Genomic DNA, 20,753 nt, shown 5'->3' with positions numbered 1-20,753 from the left:
GGACAAAAGGAAGTCCAAGCTCATGCCAAGAGGGGATGGACCATTCCAAGTCCTTGAAAGGATTAATGACAATTCTTACAAACTTGATTTACCTGGCCAGTATGGAGTAAGTGCTACTTTTAATGTTTATGATCTTTCTCCTTTTCATGATGCAGATAATGAAGAGTCGAGGATGACTCCTTTTCAAGAAGGGAATGATGATAGGAACACCAAGGGCGTCCAACAAGCAAAAGAAATTCAAGATCCAATGGATCAAGATTTAACCATTGGAAGTGGGGCAATGACAAGAGAAAGGTTGAAGAGAATGCAACAAGTAATTCAAGCCCAATCCAACTTAGTCTTTGCTAATGGGATCAAGTCACAATCGGAGGCCCAACATGTGAGCTTAATTTCATTAATTCAAGCCCAAGGAAGCCCACAATAGGAGCCCAACTCATCCAAGTGTAGCCATGTGGTCAAAGGAGACCTTTCAACTACATTCAAAGTGCATTTATACACCAATTTTCGGATTCACATGGTCATGCATGGGTTTTACTCGTTTTTGACCAAGAATTTGACCAAGTATTGAATGTACATCCACAAAGGAGTCACTTTGGGATATGAAAGGTTAATTTAGAAGTGTTTTAGACCTATAAATGGCACATATCAGTCATGCATGCGGGATACAAATGAATTATTCAAGAAGTGATCTAAGTTTATAAAATATTAAGTGTTCTCTTATTTTGGGGAGTTATATACGTATTATAGTTTTGGTGAAACCTTTGCTTTGTCAATCTAGTCTATTAGATTGGTGATTCAAATTCACAAAGCCTCCAATTCGTGCTCGAATAAGTGTGTCGTTGTGTGGATTGGTTTACTCGTGCTCGTGGTTGGTTGAATGTTCTAAGTAGTAGGTCACGTTCATATAACGTGGTTGACTATTTACATTCCTCAGGTTAGGACCACTTTATCCATTTCTAGCCTATGCCGTAAAGATCGGGCCACCCATGGTCGAAACCATATCAGCTATCTCCCTCATTATTTGAAAGCATTGAAAAATGTGAGTGGATCGGCCCAGGAATGCGCAAGCAGAAGCGGTAAATAAAAATTCGTAAATGAAAAATCGAATATAATACAACAATGATTCCAAGGGGTGTACCCTTGGAGTTTCCAGACGTTTGGTATAGTTAATAAAATAAACAATAAACTAAAACGGGGCTTATGGTAAAATTAAAAGCTAGAAGTGCAAGATACATAAATTAAGAATTACCCTTTTGTTTGATTTACTTCGAACCTCCTTTTGTTGATTCATTCATGTGAGACTCCATGTAGAAGTCATCTAAAGACACATCCACAGCATATCAGAATATGGGATCTGTTAATTCCCTTTGCTAGAAGAGAATAAGGGAGAAGAAACAGACAAAGTGTTTAGGAGAGGAGGGGCAACCGATTTGGAGTATTCTAGGGTAGGAATAATTTTTGTGTTCTGTAATATTATTAGTTATTCTAAAGAACTAATATATACCCTGTATGGATGTACTAGAATGTGTCTAGATTCATTCCACAATCCATAAGGTAATATATTCTTTATTCCAAATAAAGAATGACTAATACAACACTTTTAAAAAAGTGAGAATTGCTAGTCAATTATTTCGTTTTCTAGAATTATCCAATGAGTTTTAATTAGGGTGCATGACCGATTTTATTGAGACAAAATACAAGATCCAAATAATTTTAATTAAATTTAATTTAATTAAAATTCACCTAATTAAGCCCATCATATATTTAATTCAATTAAATACATGAGCGCAATAAGCCTTTATTTATTAATAAGTCCAACTTATTAAATAATAAGGGCAAGCCTAATATAAATGAATCCTATTCATCCTTGTGCTCCTCCATCCAATGGATCCCTCTCATTTTTAAGTAATTTAATTACTTATGGAATTAATTTCTAATTAATCCCTTGTCACTTCTCGGTGATTTATGTGTGACTCTTTAGGTTCACCTTTCAACTATACTTGGGCTAATTCAAACACTATTATTAATTAAATTTAATTTAATTAATAACTCTCGATCAACCCTTGATTAAGAAAGCCTGTTACTATGGGTGGCCATCTAGCAACGGTCCATGGCACTAGTGACTAGGCGAATATCCATGTGAAGTTTTAAGCTCTCGAACCATACGGTATGGTCTTTCCGTCTACCATCTCTTAGCCTTAGTTTAGGGCATGAAATTGGGTGTCGGCTCCCATCTTGGACTAGGCATCTATGTTTAATATTTGAGATCGCGTTACGCCAAATTGCTCCACATAGAAACCTCTTTTCCTATTCAACCAATGACTGTGGCCACAGGTTTATAAAGCGTGAACGCATCTCCAAGTGCATAGGAGAACCTCTGTTACGTATTGACAGGAGATGGATCATCTTCTTGAAACTCACCATCCTTGCTACATGCTTTGACTACACTGGACAAGGCTTATGATGACCATGTCTGAGACACGATCGCCTCTCGCACAAATCCAAGATACAGTCATCGTACGCACATGACTGTCGTGATTCCTCAAGTTTGACAACTACTCACGTACTATCGGAGCTAGAGATTTGAGTCACACCGACCAAACCTCCAAGGCTTCCATATGGGAATCCTCGCGAGTTAGTTCAGTCCATTCAACACCTTACCAATCGACTCGCTAAGATCGCATAGATGTCCCACGTTTGTCGCCGATGAAATACAGCACTCATCAAATGAATGTGACTCTTAGTGCAAGCATCCATAGGACACTCGATGTCCATTCTCGAGGTCCTTGACTTGGAATATTTCAGACCCAACCCTTGGTAGTTGATTTCATGATTGCCATCTAATGCATAGTCTAATTGTTGAAGGTTGTTAATGTGGTGTATGGGCTTGGTTGTGATGTTTAAAAGAAATATAGACATATATAATGAGCACAATAAATAAAATACCAATAGCGAATACTAATTTTATTCACTAAATAATATTATATAGCATCGAGTTATTGTCATAATAGATTACAAGTAAGCTAATCTAATTGGCTTTCAGGTCATCTATTCTAACATTATGTATTCCTCCGACTTCTAATCAGGGTTTCTTTTAGTTGTAATAAGAGTAATATAAGATTTTTTTGGTGAGGATTTTTGTCAGTTCCAATGGAGAAGAAGGTCCACGGAGGAAGAGACCCACAGAGAAGGAGGCCCACGGAGGAGTTACAAGGCCCATCTATATGTAGATGGGTAAATTACTTCTGTAATAGCATAAGGCCACCTTAGACTGACCACAAACTCACTGCGGGCTTAGTGAGTTATATAGGTTAGGCTCGTGATCATCCCACAGGGGTATGCTTAATTAGTTTGCATGCGATGCATTTAAATATTTTATATATGTGCATGCAAACATTAATGTAATTAAGTCTCGGTCAACACTCAAATTTAACTCTCACTTGGTTGGACCAAGTTAAAATTTTAGTGCCCAAAATAGACTTTGATCAAAATCGTTTATCTTTCCAAGGTTTCCATCCACAATAATGTGGTGACAAAGCTGCCACTACCAATTGTGGTATCACTAATCGTGGCACATTCGGAATAGAGTCAAGTTGCACCAATATTGTGAACAAAAAAGAAACACGCTCACTGTTTTCTTGTCTCACGAGTAGTCGAGAGCGACAATTGAGATGTAATATGGTTGATGGGTTGAGCCAGACACTTAGTAAATATTAAGCCCATAATGGACTTGGATTTAAATGACATTTCAATTCCATCCATAACAATATCATAAGAAAGCTACCGCTATCTAAATGTGATCTCACGAGTCGTGGCACATTTTGAATAGAAGGCAAGTTGCATTATTGTTAAGAACAAAGGAACACACTCATTGTTTTCTATCTCACGAGTTGTTGGGGGCGACAATTGAGGTGTGATTTAGTTGATGGGTCGGGCCTAGCACAAAGTAGCATGATTCGCTTGAGTTTTGGTGATCATGTGAAGAGATGAGGCAAAACATCTTGGGGATCTCATGGAATGAGAATGGCATTAGTTGCCTCCCACAAGGCTTTTTCATGTGAATCGTAAAAGCGGGGCATGGTAAGTTGTTCTTGTTGATCCCAAGCCCACTATGAAATGGTTTTCCAAAACCCCACTTGAGAGTGGTGGGATTTTGTAGAAATAGTGGGAGGGATTAATGACTAAAAAACCAAATCGTAACTGAAATACAATATTACTATAATCTACTTAATTTTTCTACTTTATGTTATGAACAAATGTCTAAGATCCGGTTTTCCATTTTTTTAATTTTTGAGATTTATTACATGGAACACGTTAATCAATAAATTGATTACGAAATTGGAGGATTGTCCTCGATTTTCAAACCTGGCTTATGTCATGGATAAGCCACTTCCATCGAACTTGTAAAATGAGTCCTTCCTTAAAGAACATTTGACGTTTGGGATTAAGGCATTACGACAATCACAAGGTCCGCAGCGTCATGACTGCTTCCATCATCCATGAGTTGTATGATAGGTTGGACGTTATTGGCTCAATGATGTTCCACATAAATCAAATTTATGTGGCACTGAAACGGTATATTGGATATGCCATGATCGGACATATTTTTTAAAATCAAGATGGCTGAGGGTCATCTGTACATAAACATTGGGTTAAGCTATTATCCCTTGTGGAGAAGCTCGATGACCTCAATATTGATCTTGAAATGTGATGTACATTGACGTAATCCTTCAGTCCCTTTATCCCTCCGTCATCCTATTTATCATGAACTCTAAATGGGTTTGAGAAGACCATTCATGTGTAGATAAAAATTGTTGGACCAATACGAGGTAACGATTGAAAAATCTTCGCCTTCAATATTGGACTTGGAGGCTTCGACCTCAAGAGTGAAAGGCAGGGGTGCCGGACGCCTAATCAGAAAGAAGGATGAAGTAAAGTCAGCTACTGGAAGCGTTTTGAGCGCTTCTATCTCCTTGATGAGAGAGGGTAAAAGGGAAATGGGAAAATACTTAGGCAGTCAACATTTGTATATGATGTTTGCATAAATTGTTAAGGGGATTGGGAGGAGTATCTTCAACTCCTGTCCACCCAAGCTATGGTATTTGTTTAGCAAATATGATTACTGTTTCTATTCACAAGTATTGGACACTTGAAGCGCATTTCTACAAATAGTTTGCAAAAATAAAAAGGAATAGAACGCTAGGACATCTTGTCTTAAAGCTAGGCGATGGCTAGGCCATTACTATAAAAGCTATAAGACTTAGTAAACTTGGCCATTAATATTCATGTTAAAAGAGTATACAATCATGTAACCCAGCATGACCAAGTTTTCTTTAGTCAATTATTCGACAAATTAGACTACAAACCTGATCAATAAAAGATTCTTTTATTTGACAATTGTGACGTCCGTAGAATTTTTCACGTAATTGGGACACTAATTGGTAATTATTAAAAATTTAAATTTAATTAGTAAATAAATTATAGATTGAATTTGGAATATAATAACACTTGAACGGATTTAAATTGGAGTTCGTTGTAATATTGGGGGTAAATTATAGTAATTAAGAAAATTAAAAAGGATGTAATTGGTATTTTAAGAAAAGTTTAATTAAATATATAAAATGATAATAATATTTCATATATATTAGTAATATATATATATATATATATACAAATGAGGGGGATATTGATTGAGGCGGTGGGGCCTCTTTTTCCACTTTTCCTCATTTTAAAACACATACACACTCACAAAACACACACAGCAATGCACACACACACACCTTTATAGAAATTGCAATTTTCTCTCGGACAACAGGAAAAAAAACAGAGGTAAGAAATTGCATTTTAATTTTTATTAATTCATATAATTATATTATTCAATTAGTTCATTTATTAAATGTTGATTATATTGAGCGGTGAACTATTTAATAGGAGTATTTTATGATTTTGGCTATTTAAATTAGTGTCAAATTAAATATCACAATTGTTATTAAAATGATATAGTTGGGCAATTAAATTATTTGATTTGTTAGATTTAATTATCCTTATATTTAATTTACACAATTCCATCGGAATGAGTAACCAAATATGTAATTCTATGTATTATTGCTTAATTAAATTATATAACAACGATAAATTGGTAGAAAATTCATAGAAATGATTTGAAAATTATATTTAACAAATATTATGTTATTAAAGAGGAACAATGATAATTTAACGATAATATAACTTACGAATGTTATTAAAAACGATAGTTATAAATATATATGGGGTTTGATTAAATGAATTCTTATGAATTAGTTGATAAATTAAATATATGTTTGACAAGCTTAGAAAATGTAGTTATTTATAAGAAAGTGGAACAGGGGTTTGGACTTTAATATAAATAGAATATTAAAAGATTTGTGGAAAATGTACGAAGATTATATAATATTTTATTTAGAGTTTATGATATTCTATAAATATATTGATTATACGTATTATAATTTATTATAGGACGTGACGACAAGGTAGAGGGTTGAGCAGTCCCTCGTAAAACAGAAGCATTTTGGGATATAAGGTAAGTATAGCTAATTGGATTTATATATATCTATATGTGTATTATTGTATATATTATGTATATTGGTTTCTTGGATGCGAACGTGGATTTGGCTTTATATTATTATGTGTGGCTTTCGTATATTGATTGTTTATATAATTAGTTGTGGATTATTTGCTAGATTATCATAATATTGGTGAAATTGTTACTATGTGATATGTAATGGTAATGTAGATATATGCGGGATATGATTATGTGATAATGATATAATTGATTGTTGATGAAATCAAATTGGGAGTTGTTATTGAAAAAGTGATTATCATAAAGAATAGAATGACGATTGTGAGTTGAAATAAAAGATGATGCTTACCTAGTTGGGAACACAGTCAAGGTTTATGAAAACGTGATTGATGATAATGTGATTGACAATGAGATATGAAAAATATACGATTTGAGCTAGGTACCATGGCGCGTAGGGTACCGGGGTATTCCGGGGCAGTAGGGAATATCCTGTTCTGTTAGCTACACACTGGGGTGGTGTGGGGGTACCATATTTTTTGTGATGTCCTGTGCTATATTGCTACACAGTTGGAGTAAAAGAGTGTGGGGATATCATACAACGGGTATCCTGTGCTGTATATGATATGATGATGGCCGGCGAAATCATTGACTGATGTATACCAATTAGAGTAAGTGGGGCCCTTAAATAATAAACGATAATGTCGCATATTGTCATAGATTGTTAGAGTAAGTGGGGCCCTTAAATAATAAACGATAATGTCGCATATTGTGTCATAGATTGATTCATAATTGTGAGTAGGTATTACTGCTTATATTTGATGTTGCTATTGATAATGACTGTTAGTCAATGTGACTGCATGTACGTGAAATTGTTGCATGTGTATATATATAAACTGATCAGCTATACTTATTGAGTAGGCATCTCACTCCTTGCCACGTACTTTTCAGGAGATAGGTCACACTGAATAGTCACATTGGACTTTGAGCTGTGCCGTCGTCTTTATTAGGTGGGTCAGCCGTGACTTCTAAAACTATAGATTTTGATTGTGGGTTGTTAAATATTCTGGTCTTTTATCGGGATTTGTATTTAAAGTTGTGGTATGATTTTCTTGAGGTTATGTACACGAGGACATCTAGTGGGGGTAAATATGAACTTTCGGTGATATCTAATACCTTTTGTGATATATATATTGCTGATAAATTAGAATTTATTTTACGAGTTGAAAGAGAATTACTTATAGAATGAGTTCTGATTAAAGAAAGGATAATATAGTAATAATTAGATGTAGCGAGTAGAGAGTGCTACAACAATGAGTCTGCTGATGTATATATTGTCATACTCCATAATTGGATTATGTACGCTCAAAACAAATGACTAAATGGATAGTCAAGAACAAAAAAAAAACAAAAAAAAAACTTACGAAGAGTAGCATGCATAAGCTAGGCCATATCCCTCTAGTTAGGATAAGTAGGCTAGTAGATTTAAAGAATCTAGCAATAGATAATTTGAATTTACTAACTTATGAATCATTCCTGAGAAGGAAGAAAACCGTTGTGTAATAAAGAAATGCTTGTCAAACGATTTGTTGGATTGGATCCAAATAGACATCTGTAGGTCACTTAATACACAAAGTCCAGTAGAGGGTTCATAAGTCTTAGGACTCCTGAAAATTCGAGAATTGGAGTTGAGGTGGAGAACTAAACTTGTCGCGGAGTCAAAACCCTCGATCGGATTGAGGTGGTGTGTATTTAGTGGGAGTTCTTGAAATATCCAAATGAGAATGAGATTCTCATTCAGTGAAATTCTTCCTATAGAAACGATGTTGAACTGTCTCTGGTGAGGAAGAAATCGAACCTTGATTGGATATGGTTCGATCGATATTTCACTGAATTACTTGGCCCATCTGAATGTGGCCTTCCGAAAATCGTCAAGTTGAAAAACACGACACTTTCTTAAAGTCATGATCCAGATGCCATTTTTATATGGATTGGCAAGCTTGTATCCTACAAAAGGTCTTAAGTATCAAGAATGGTCTTGCATACGTTAAGGGACTAATGGAAGGCAAATTAGACACAAAGTCTGATTTATACAAGATTCATTATTAAATAATGCAAACATCATTTGTAATCAAAACTTCACTGATTTAAGTTCTCCAAAAGATGATCAGAAAGCTCTAGTTACTTGAAAGGTACGAATTTCTAAGAATAACTGAATAAGGAGAAAGGGGTCGATCTTGATAAATGGCTTGGAGCTATAATATCTGTCGTGGAGCTCAAATTAGGTTTAAATGTCCTACATCTAGAAAACTTGTTTTGATAAGATCATAAGGTACATGACTTGGTCAAGAATAAGGTGGAAGGTCACTGGGAGTTTAATTATAGTCCTGGTGTTTTAGGTGTTAAAATATCTTCATCATTTGGAATAACAGAAAGATGTTGTAGAACACTAAAATACGAATATTGTTCATATATAAATTCTCCATTTAGGAATTGAATTTCCATCTAGGGATAAGCTGTCCAAGATTCAGTCGTGGTGGGCTAATTAGGAGTTTAGATGTTTCACATCTACTACGTCTTTGTTGTAAGCAGCATGGGGAATGTTGTTCGGTGCACCAAACACGATGTTGCTTATGCTTTTTAAGCATAACAATGGATATCGAGTGTTCACCGACAAGACTACAGACAACTGTTGAAGGGATATCTTTAATACCTGAATAAGGATTAAAGAAGAGCTCTTGACGTGTATTAATGGAGAGTTGATTCTGAAAAGCTATAGCAATAGTAGCTTCCAACATCATATGAATAATGTTTAAATCTCAAAACAAGCATACATTTAAGCTTTAATGATGATGTGGTAATTTGGAAAGATTCCAAGTGGAATACCACAAGGAACTTCATCATGAAAATTGAATGTATGGCAACTTTAAAAGTTGTATCGGAAAGTGGCTAGGACTAAAAAGTTACACCTAATTGTTGGGTGTGCTACCTCGCATAGTCATACTAGGGGTCACCTTGGAGGATGACAATTAGGCCATGGCACAAGGTAAAAGGCCCGAGATCTCATCACAAGTCCAAGAAAAAATCTTAGACACAATCATCTGCTTGGAGCGATGATAGGAAGATGTGCGGTTAGACCCCAGAGCATCGACAGAAACTACGGTAGACCCATAAAACCTAGCCGGTATCTCACATTGCTCATAATAAGATTAGTCTGAAAAATATGGGTAATTGACTTTAAGGCTAAGTGGGAGATTGTTGGGATTGATGACTAAAAAGTCAATTGGGATGGGCGGTTTTGAAAATCGTTCAAGCAATCTTTATTTAAGTAATATTGTCCCGACAAATATGGTAAGTATTTATCTTTGGTCCATGTGTCTATTATGCTTACCAATTACGTTAAGCACTGCTTTGACGTCAGAACAGATGTCCATAGACCATTTAATAACCCATGTAGTTGTGTTGTGCATTGAATGGCGGCTATGAAACCAACTTCTGAGGGCTGATCCGAAACATTCCAAGTTGAGAACCTCGAGACTGAGCATCGAGAGTCCTACTAAGACTTACATTGAGTATTGCGTTCATTGGATGAGTTCCGCGTTTCATCGACGATAGATGTTGGACGTCTATGCAAATTTCAGTAGGTTAGTTGACAAGGTGGTCAACTGACTCAACTGACTTGTGGAGATTGTCATATGCAATCCTTGAAGGCTTGGTTGGTATGACTCAAATCCCCGTCTTAGATAGTACGGGAATAGTACTTAGAATTTAGGAATCACCGTAGTCACGTTGATGACTGTAATTTGGATCTGGGGAGAGATGAATGTGTCTTCGATGTGGTTCTTATAAGTCTTATCCAATGTAGTCGTATTATGTATTGAGGACGGTGAATTTCAAAATAGAGTCCATCCCGTATCAGTATACGATGAGTAGATCTTCTTTGCGCTCTGAGATGGTTTAGACTCTCTAAGTTTATGGCATAGCTATTGGTCAAATAGGAAATGATTTTCTTTGTCGATAAATAGAGTACACGCATCTCAAGTATTTAGCATAGTTATCTGGTCTAGGATAGGAACCCACGCCCAATTCCATACCCTAGACTAAGGCCGGGACATGGTTGACGAAAGGACCATACATGTATGGAACTTGAGCGCCTAAATATTCACGCCAACATTCACCTAGTCTCTAGTGTCATGGACCGTTGCTAGATGATCACCCATGGTGATGAGCATTTCCGATTAATGGTTAATTAGAAAAATTGATTAGATTAGATTTAATTAAATATTTGTATTGGACATGATGCCCAAGTCTAATTGAGGGTGAATCTAAAGAGTTACACACAAATCACTATGGAATTGGTGGAATTAATTTAGAATTAATTCAATAAGAAACGAAATAATTTAATTAGATTAAATTAATTCAAGAAGAATATACAAATGATGGGATCATTTATTTAATAATCCATTTGATGGATGGCTCAAGAATTAATTAATTAGAGTAATTAATTTTGGGTTTAATACCTTTAAATTAATTAGATTAATTTGATAGGTTTTGCTTAACTAATTGATTGGATCAATTAATTGGTGTTTGGGCTTAGATTTATTTAATTGGATTAAATGAATTTTTAAACTTTGTTGGGCTAAAATTAATTTTAATTACTTATTGTCCAATAGATTTTGGTTGTGCTTGATTTAATTTGATTAAATTAAGCCAGGTGCATACTTGAAGTCCATGCCCATTTGAGGGAGGTTGGGCCAAGTAAAGAAGGAGTTGAAACTCCTCACCATGATGAATATGATGGAGTGGCTATTTTATCATGGTTGGGGATTATATGCATGTGTGTGTATAGGTTGCCTTGGAGGCAAACTTGGTATTTATTGAATTTTGAATTCAATTGTATGTAATATACAAAACTATACACATATCATGCATAACCACAACATGAGCCACGAAATTTGCTCCTTCTATCTCTAAAAAATATTCTCCTTTTTGTTCTGTATTGAATTGATTCAAGTTACAACATAAAACAATCCAAAAGTAGTAAACAATAGTGTTAGTTTGGAGTTGTTGCTCTTGTTCTTTGTTTTATCTAGAAATAGAAAAAGAACTACATCTACTCCATTTTGTGGTGTGGACAACTTAGAGGAATTCTAGTTTGAATTCTCAAATGAACAGAACGGGAGAACATAGAGGGAAAATGCACATTTCTGCTCAATTACGGAAACAAAAAGGTAAAGTTTCATGTTTTGTCTCTATGCTTTTTGTTTCATCCTCTAGCCGCTTGTCTAGCATGTTTATATGTTTATTATTATGCTTTTGGAAAACACTGAACGCCCTAAAATTTCAAAGAGCATTTTAATTTTTTATTTCACACTTCCACCGTGTTCCTGGCCATACCATTTCTTTTAGTGGTATCAGAGCCAAGTTCGGTGTTGTGGCTTTAGGACTTTGAGCATGAACAACTTGTGTAATTTGCTTTTGTAAAACATGTTTTATCGCTTTGAAGCATGGTTATATATTTAGAAAATATGTATTAGTTTTATTTTTAAATAATGGATATCTATGCATTTTTTGAAAATTGAATTTTCTATAAATGCATGGCTTTATTTCAGTTTTTTAATTGCAGAAATTCAGAACAAAATTCAAAAACAAAGCAATACGACCGTTGTTGTCTTACCGGCTAGTCACTAGCCAACAGCTGCCTGCGCGCGCCCGGCCGCGATCCCGCTGGCGGCCTACACGCGAGTGCCACGCACGCGTGGCAGGTAGGAGCGCCTACGCGCGCGCTACCGGCCATCTGTTGTTCCGAATAGTTGGACCGTTTTGTGCCCTTTTTTCTGAAAAATTGGATTTTACTGATTTCTGCAATTTTTCTGAAATTATTAATTTTTGCTAATTTTAATTTTAGTTAAATTAGATTTTTCTATAATTAGGTTGTGCCGTAAAATTAATTTGAAAATCCAAACCAACAAAACATACAAAAAAAAATGTACATTGAATGAATGGTTGATATTCACTTTTTAATTGCATTATTAGTATCATATTTTCTGCATTTAATTATATTTTTGGTGTTTGATATTGAATATCTATTGTTAAATACATGGATTGCATTTAGTTGTTTAAGATGTTTATATTTGATTCAAATGTGTCAATTATTGTTTATTGTATAAACAATTGGGAGGATCACTAAGCCCATTGACCAAATGCATGGTTTAATTTGATGTTGGGTGAGACCTGCGTGCCTCTTTGTTTTAATTCCTTCTTTTTTTTATTTAGCCTTGAAATAATAAGGCTTGCTTTCTCCCTCCTTTTGTACTCCCCCAAACTTTTGATTAGAATTTTCAATTTCAGTTGTAATGAGTGTAGTTAGGATTGTGAGGTTTCATTTATTATAATAAATGTAATCTTCCAAGAAGAAGAAGGTCTATGCCCATTAGACGGAGCTCACGATGGAAGAGGAACAAAGAGGAAGGCCCATTACAATGATAATGGTTACAATTTTGTAATAGTTAGGCCACACCCTAGATTGACCATATACTCATTACGGGCTGAGTGGGTCACTTAGAATTGGACTTGTGATCATCCAATAAAGGCGTGCTAGGGTTATTTTTGCATGTAGTATATGTTTTAATATTTGAAGTATGATGTGTTTGGAATACATCTGTTTATACTCAATGATTAAAACTAATGCATGCAAAAATCTTATAAAGATGAGGTCTTAGTTACAACAAACTTAACTCCCACGTGGATGGTCCAAGTTAGATATTAGGCCTAGAATGGATTAAAATTCAAATGGTTTAATTAAATCCAAGCCTTCCATCCACAACAATGTGGTATGGATGCCACTTTCACCTGTTCGTGGTCTCACGAGTCGTGGCACGTTTTCAATGGAAAAAAGCTACACTATTGTTGTGAACGAATGGAATATACTCCTGTTTTCCTGTCTCACAAGTCGTGGGGGCCGACAGTTGAGATATTCATTTGGTTGATGGGTCCGACCTAAAGCTGAGTAGCGTAATTCACTTGGAGTCCTCGGATCACGTGAAGAGGCACGACAAAATAAGTTGGGGATCTCATTTGATGAGAATGATATAGGTTACCTCTCATACAGCCTTTTTCCATATGAATCGTAAAAGCGGGGCTGGAGAATTGCATTTGTGGACTCCAAGCCCAATAGGAAATGGTTTCCCGAAAACTCCACTTGAGAGTGGCGGGCTTTTAGACAAATAGTGAGACGGGTTAATGACTGAGACCTAGTCTTAAACTTAAGATATCTAATATTACAATAATATACTAAATTTCTATTTACATTTGATGTATCTGTCTAAGAATCCACCCACTGCAATTCTTGAGACTAATAAATTTCACGGAACAAACTAAAATAATTGGTTGTGAATCAGACTTATGTTCTGGATAGGTCTCTTCATCGGGCCTTGTCGGAAGTCCACAATAGAATAACATTTGATGTACGAGAAGTATCGTGCTGGCATTAATGACCAATGACATCTAGAAGCAGTACAATAGATATGATGATGTCCAATCAATATGCTCTGCATGAGCCAGCTTTATGTGGTTCTGGACCGACAAATTAGACATGCTGTGACAAAAGCATTTTTTGGTGCCAAGATGATTGAAGGGTCTTTTGTACAGGAGCATGGGGTTAAGATGCTAGCCCTTTTGGAGAAGCTCAAGGACCTCAAGGCTGATCTTGAAAAAGTGACGTACATTGATGTCATCCTTTAGTCTTTTCCTCCCCCTTTTGACTCATTATTATGAACTATAACTTGAATGGGCTACATAAAGATTTTCATGAGTTGATAAACATGTTGGTCCAGTATAAGGCAACAATTGAAAAGTCTGCATCGTTGGCATTGGGTAAGGGAGGCTTCGACCTCAGAAGCGAAAGGCAAAGGGGCCGGACGCTAAAGGAGAAAGAGGGTAAGACAGAATCAGCTACTGCAAGTGCTCAGAGCTCTCCTGTTGCCTAGCTGGGCATGGGCAAAGGGAAGAGGAAGGTGGTTCGACAGTCATGGATTCCAAAAGATGTTTGAATTAATTTCCATGAAAACGGGCAATAGAAGAGGGAGTGTCCCAAAGTCCTCTATAATCAAGGAATAATTTGTAATTGACCCTTAACATGACTACTACTATACTTCTTGAGTATTGGATACCAACTGTAAAGCTCAAATCTGCAAATGGTGGAAAGGAGTAGAAGGCTGAGACAAAAAGTCCTAAAACTTAACAATAGCAGGGTTGTTGCTATTGTGATTAAAGGACTAGGTAGGCTTAGCTATTAGTGATCATGTTAGGATAAAGTTGATAGGATATAATTCTGTAACTTAGCATGATCAAATTATATATTTCTATTATTGGACAATTTAGATTACATGATTTTGATAAATGATGGTTATTCATTTTATAAAGAACGGTTATTCTTGTCTGCTCGGTTATTTACGTAATTATTTCAATACTATCTCATAATTGGATTATAATTGCTCAAAACAAATGGTAAAAATGGATAATCAAGATAAACTCAAAGACCTGGCATGCGAAGGTAGGTCACATTTCTCTTGTTAAGATAAGGAAGATGGTGAATTCAGCGAGTGTAGAAATAGACAAATTGAGTCTACAAGCTTGCAAGTCCTTCCTGATCAAGATGACTACCAAGAAGCACTTTATAGGATGAAATGTGTTTGCCAATCGTCTATTGGATTAGACATCTATAATCATTGAATACACAGAGCCAGAAGGGGGTTCACAAGTCTAAAGACCTTTGGAAGGTTCGGAGAATTAGACTTGAAGTGGACAATCAAACTGATTGCAAAATTAAATCCTTTGATTGGACAGAGTTAGAGTGTATTTAGTTGGGGTTCTTAAAGTATCTGACGAGAATGAAATTCTCACTCACTGGAGTTCTTATTTGGAGTGCTACAATTGAACTGTGTCTCTGGTAAATGAGGGATCGAACCTTGTTGGACTTTGTCCAATTGTTCTTTCATTGAACTACTTTGGGCCATATGGCATGGCAAACCTATTTCCACAATGTACTTTTGTATATGGGATGGTCCTGCATACATTAAGAGACTAGTGGGAGACAAACTAGGTTTATACAGGCTCATTTGTTATCCTAAGGGAAATTGAATTTCATTGGATAATCGACGTGAGGAGCTCTCCTTGAGGAATCAAGTGGAGAGATACCTCAGTTAAATGTATCAAACATCATTTGTAATCGAATTCTCCCACTAACTCGCTATATTCCAGCCTCTTGAGGTCGAGACTCAGGTCGAGAATGAGTAGGAAGGTTAGTGGGAGCTCAGTTGTATTCCTAGTGTTTTAAGTGTAAACGTCTTACTTAATTGATGATGTGAAGATGTTGGGAAACACTGAAGTACAAACATTATTGACGCAATTTACCATGAAGGAATTGGATTCTTTCCCTTATCATATGATTAAGTTGTTCAAGACTCAAGCTTTGTGGACTGATGAGGAGCTTAGAAAGATGTTTGACGTCACATAAGCCTTTTACTGTTGACAACATGGGTATGTGGTCCGATGCACTAGGCCGAATGTTGTCTGTGCTTTAACAATAGATATCGGGAGTAAATCGAGAAGGCATATCAGTCAAGATTACTCTTTAGTACCTGAATAAGGACTAAAGAAGTGTTCTTGATGCAAGTCAATGGGGAGTTGATTCCAGTTACATGTGAATGGTGGCTAGTCTCAATTTGAATGTATATTCAGACTTAATGTTGATATGGTAGCTTGGAATGGTTTCAAGCGGGATGCCACAATGGTTTTCACCATGAAAGTCAAATATATACTGACTTTAATTGTTGCACAGGAAGTTTTTTGGAAGAAAAACCACATCCAATAGTTGAATGTAGAGCATAGCATGGCCAAGCCAGTAGTTACTTGGAGGATAACGACTAGGCAATGGCACAATCAAAACGGTCTTTGATCAACGATCCAAGGAATATTAGACACTCCATCAGTTTGGAACGATGATAGGAAGAGGTGACGTGCGGTTGGACCGTGTTATTTTAGCAGAAAATATGGTAGACCCGTGAAATCGAGCAGGTATCACAGATTGCTCACTCAAATAGGTTAAAGGGATATGTGCAATTGGCTTCAGGCCAAGTGGGAGCTTGTTAGAATTGGTGACCAGAAAGCTAATTGAATTAGCAGTTTCTGAAATCATTTAGCGATCTTTATGAATGTGATATTATCTTGATGAATGTAGTAAGCATTCATCTATGGCGCTATGTGTTTGTTTTGCTTACTATTTACGTTGAATAGTGTTTTAACGCCACAACAAATGCCCATAGAATAATTGAATAACCCATGTAGTTGCGTTGTGTATTGGATGACAACTATGAAACCAACTTCTAAGAGTTGGTGTGAAACATTCCAAGTCGAGAACCTCGAGATTGGGTATCGAGAGCCCTATAGAAACTTGCACTAAGTATTGCATTCATTAGATGAGTTTCGTATTTCATCGGCGACAACATGAGATGTCTATGCAATTTTAGTGGATTAGTTGATAAAGTTGTTAACTGATTGAACTGACTCGTGAGAATCTCCATATAGAAGCCTTGGAGGCTTGGTCGGTATAACTTGAATTCCTGGCTCTGATGGAATAGGATTAGTTTTTGGACTTGAGAAATCATGGCAGTCGCATGCATATGATGGCTATATCTTGGATCTGGCTAGAGATGATTGTGTCTGCGATATGGTCGTTATAAGCCTTGTCCAGTGTAGTCGGATTATGTATTGAGGACGATGGATTTCAAGATAGAATCTGGCCCCTATCAGTATATGATGGATATATCTCCTATGCTCTCTAAGAAGGTTTAGACTCTCTAAGTCTATGGATATAGTGATTGGTCAAATAGGAAATGATTTTTTCTCTGTCGATCAATAAAGTAAATGCATATCAACTACTCAGCATAGTTGCTGGGTCTATAATGAGAACCGACGCTCAATTTTATGCCCCAAACTAAGGTTGGGAGATGGTCAATCGAAGGACCATACTTGTGTGGAACTTGAGAGCCTAAATGTCCACGTCAACATTTACCTAGTCTATAGTGCCATGGATCGTTGCTAGATCGCCACACATGGTGACGGACGTTTTTGATTAATGGTTAATTAAAAATAATTAATTAAATTAGATTTAATTAATTATTTTTATTCAACACAATGCTCAAGTCAAACTGAGAGTGAACCTAAAGAGTCACTCGCAAATTACTATGGAATTGGTGGAATTAATTTAGAATTAATTCCAGAAGAAATGAATTAATTTAATTGGATTAAATTATTTCAAGGAGAATATATAAATGATTGGATCACTTATTTAACAATTCATTTGATGGATGGCTCAAGAATTAATTGATTGGATTAATAATTTTGGCTTTAACATGTTTAAATTAATTGAATTAATTTATTAGGTTTGGCTTAATTAATTGATTGGATCAATTAATTAGTGTTTGGGCTTAAATTTATTTAATTGGATTAAATGAATCTTTGGACTTTGTTGGGCTAAAATTAATTTAATTAATTATTGTCCAATGGACCTTGGTTAGACTTAACTTAATTTTATTAAATCGAGCCCGGTGCATACTTGAAGTCCGAGTCCATTTGAGGGAGATTGGAACAAGTTAAAAAGGAGTTGAAACTCCTCACCATGATGTACATAATGGAGTGGTTATTTCATCATGGTTGGAGGTTATATGCATGTGTGTGTATAGGTTGCTTTGGAGGCAAACTTAGTAGTTATTGAATTTTGATTCAATTGTATGTAATATACAAAACTACACAAATATCCTATCTAACCTAACATATAAGCCATGAAATTTGCTCTTATTTTCTATATGAAACGATTCTCTTTTTTTGTTATATATTGAATTTGATTCAAGTTAGAACATAAAATAATCTGAAAGCACTAAACAATAGTGTTTGCTTGGAGTTGTTTTTTCTTCTTGTTCTTTGCTCTATCTAGCAATAGAAAAAGAACTATATCGATTCCATAGTATGATGTGGAAGGTTCTAATTTGGATCCTAATGTGAACAAAAGAGGAGCGCAAAGGGAAACAAAGAACGTTGTTGCTCATTTAAAGCAATAAAAGGTAAAGCTTCATGTTATATTTCTATGCCTTTTTGTTTCATACTTTAGATCTAGCATGCTTATATAGTTGTTATTATGCTTTTAATAAATACCAAACGCTCAAAAATTTCAAAAGAAACACCCCTTTGAACCGTTTTATTTTTTTCTATTTAACGCTTCCATCGCGTTCCCGAACCATACCACCTCACTCACCCCTCCATTGCCCCAATCGTCCCAACCTCCAATTGATCCCAAGACCCCAGACGATGATGCACAAGACGGTATGGACGCAGTTGACAGGGAGGTCGATCTAGATTACTGCCGTTGTTTTTAAAAAAAAAAACAAATTGTATATAAATATGATTTTTAAACTATTTTCATTTTTTTAATTATATTATTAATGTTTATTTCCTAGACAATTTATTTAAAATATTCCACGTTTAAGAAATTCAACAAAACATTTATAACTTAAAATTCAATGAGAATATTATAATAATAAATATTATTATAATATTGTAAATATTTATAAATATTTAAAAAATATATTACGTTTTCAAAGGCTGTTGTAACGGTTATTGGAATACGCATTACCAACACATGACCTGAAAATAATTACAAAAATCATCCCAATCAAATTACAAAGCCGATTAAAAAATCATTACAAAAATTGAGACAAAAAGAAATATAAATCCTCATACCCACCATTACAACAGTCTTTCCAATAAGAGGAACAAAATTCATTGCAAAATAAATTACAGCGACTATTGTAAAATGATTACAAGAATTATGCATAAAGGCGACAAAGAAATCGTTACAATATATATTATAATATATGTTATAATACGAGGTCAAAAACCATTTTATAGAAGTTCCACAAACCATTCCAAAAAGATACAGATTTAAAACTATTAATGTTATAAGCCTTTCAAAATATTGTCCAATTTCTTTATCGCCGGCCGTCTAAAAAAAGTCACAAAGTCAATTAGTAACAAAAGTTAATGAAACTATAATATGTAATACAAAAATTTTAGAAGATATCTCTTTGACTCACACTTTTTATAATAGTATGCTAGTAAGTTTCTCAAAGCATTATTTCTTTCAATTTTGTGATTTTTTCAAGTTATTCCATGTTATAGCATAAGGGTATATGAAATCTAGGTGCATTATATTATGAATATAATATAGAAAACAATTAATATGACTAAATAAGTACAATATGAAAAGTAATTAGAATGAATAAATATGAATAATGTGAAAAATAGATAATGAGAGTAAATAATAAATATAAAAATTAATTAGTATGGGTTCAAAGTAAATTATTTAACATAATTATCCTTTCGAATAGTATTATTATAAGGTTATTTTAGGTAAATCAAAAAATGGAAGGCCCATTCATGCTTTTGTAGATATATAGATATAGATATAGATATAGATATATAATCCTCAGACTACCTTAGCATTTGTCTCTCTAACATAAGCTACATATTTCAAAATTATATTTTGTTTCGGTATTTAATTATTTATATCACAAATATTTTTATTCCTTACCTTTTAAATTTTCCATTTTTCATCGTTGGAAAATAAGTAAATACCGATCTCATAAAATGGAGTTGCTCTTTAGACTAATTCTTAATAAACATAACTTTTAAGGTAAATTACATTTTGCCACCCGAATTATATTATTTTTACACTTTGCCCATTGAAAATTTTTTTTTTTTTTTTGTCAACTTATTGTTGGGAATGACTAATCTCTTGCTCTTTTTAGCCAAATTTTGTGCAAATTTTAACAAACATATCCGTTGGCAATTTTTTATGGTTGGTAGAGAGTCCAACTTTCTCAAGCAACCGAGCTACACATTATAAATAGCCTCAGCCTATGCATTTCATACACACCAAAATCGAGAGCCTCTTCTCTTCTAGCTCCTTCCTCTTCTTTACTTCAGAGTGTTCTTTTTGTTCGTTATTTCAAACTTTCTTCCACGAGTGCGCGTGTAAGAAAGTATTAGCTGTATTAACTTTGGAGAGCGATCGATTTATACTATCTGCACCATTGTAGTACCGAAATTTCGCTTTCAAGGCAGTGATTTTCCACGTGGA

Source organism: Sesamum indicum, unplaced genomic scaffold (assembly GCF_000512975.1).
Source record: "Sesamum indicum cultivar Zhongzhi No. 13 unplaced genomic scaffold, S_indicum_v1.0 scaffold00143, whole genome shotgun sequence".
Taxonomy (NCBI): Eukaryota; Viridiplantae; Streptophyta; class Magnoliopsida; order Lamiales; family Pedaliaceae; genus Sesamum; species Sesamum indicum.
The sequence above is the reverse complement of the archived record's forward strand: the minus strand, read 5'-3'. Positions refer to the sequence as shown.